Genomic DNA, 1,429 nt, shown 5'->3' on the forward strand with positions numbered 1-1,429 from the left:
ACATGAAACAGAAGTTGGTGTTTTGATTTTTTACTTTGCTTTTCTGTTTTGAGTGTCATTGCAACTACTGTATTGTAAAGGATGGAAAATAATTGCATATGTTAAAAAAATATGAAACTTTATAAATTAAAAAAAATTTAAAAAAAAGTGAAACATAGCTAGAAAGCAAAACTAACTGAATATAAACAAATAATTGAAAAAAGAAATCAAAGGGGGAAATATCTGGAAATCATGAGAGATCCCTTCTCTGATAATTTGGAAGCATTCTGAGTAGAAAGGGAGAAATAAGGCATCCATATGATGCCTTCCCCATAAGGGAGGGCAACCATGACTACCAAGATCCCTCAGGAGAACATGCAAAATCAGTGCTCACTATTTTCTGGAGTAATGAGCTTCACTGAAAGCCATCCCTCTTTTCCCAAGAGAGATGTAATTCCAGGAAGTAACTTCAGTGAAATGGAAAATGGACACTTCTACACTGAGACACACCTAGCTTCAAAACAAGCTTGTAGGTGGAAAAAAAAAAATATATTCAGGGGCAAAGAAAGTTAATCTTGGCTAAAATGAATGTCGGATAAGATATAATTGCAATGAAAGCAAAAGCAAGAAAGGGGTAACCTAAGGAGAGCCTGGAAATTTATGTGTAGAAGAGAAAATAACTCTGAAAGTTGAATCAAAGCTAAGCAGTGGAGTGACACCATGGAAGCATGTGCAGAAAAGGTAAGACAAAGGAATACAAACATTTCATGAGAATGACTTAAAGGTTCTAAGAAAAAGAGTTGACACTTGTGATGATTCCTTCAAAGTGAGTGAAAATTGCATTTTAGCAGTAAATATCCTTCAATCTTTCCCAAGAGCTAAATAAGGTGCTCTTTACTATGTAATAACAGGAGTTTCACTTTTTACTGCCTCCTGCATTGAACGGTGCCTACTAGGCAATTATACTTCAGCTCTGCTGCTTCTTTTCCCTCTTCCCTTTCCCCCTTCTCTTGAAGACTAGAAAGAAATGGATGCAACAGCACATATGCAGTTAGACTTTCATTTCAAGGCAATCAGTTTTAAGAAGCACTTTGCAAAAATGCACTGCATTTAAGAACGGTTTTGGTACATCTGTCTTTCCATGGAATGACTCAGCCCACTGTAAAGAACAAGTACTACAAACCAAGAAACCAAGACTGCCTAGTTGTGGAATTTGGTAAATGACATACTTTCTCTATTTGTATTTATTTATTTATTTAAGTAATCTCTACACCTAGGGCTTGAACTTACAACCCTGAAATCAAGAGTTGCACACTCCAGTGACTGAGTCAGCCAGGTGCCTCATCAAGTGAGTGGTCCTTTTTTGTCTGTTTGTTTAAAGTAATCTCTACATCCAACATGGGGCTCAAACTCATGACCTGACACCAACTCACATGCTTTATGGACTAAG

The sequence above is a fragment of the Suricata suricatta genome, chromosome 8 (genome assembly GCF_006229205.1).
Source record: "Suricata suricatta isolate VVHF042 chromosome 8, meerkat_22Aug2017_6uvM2_HiC, whole genome shotgun sequence".
In the NCBI taxonomy this organism is placed as follows: Eukaryota; Metazoa; Chordata; class Mammalia; order Carnivora; family Herpestidae; genus Suricata; species Suricata suricatta.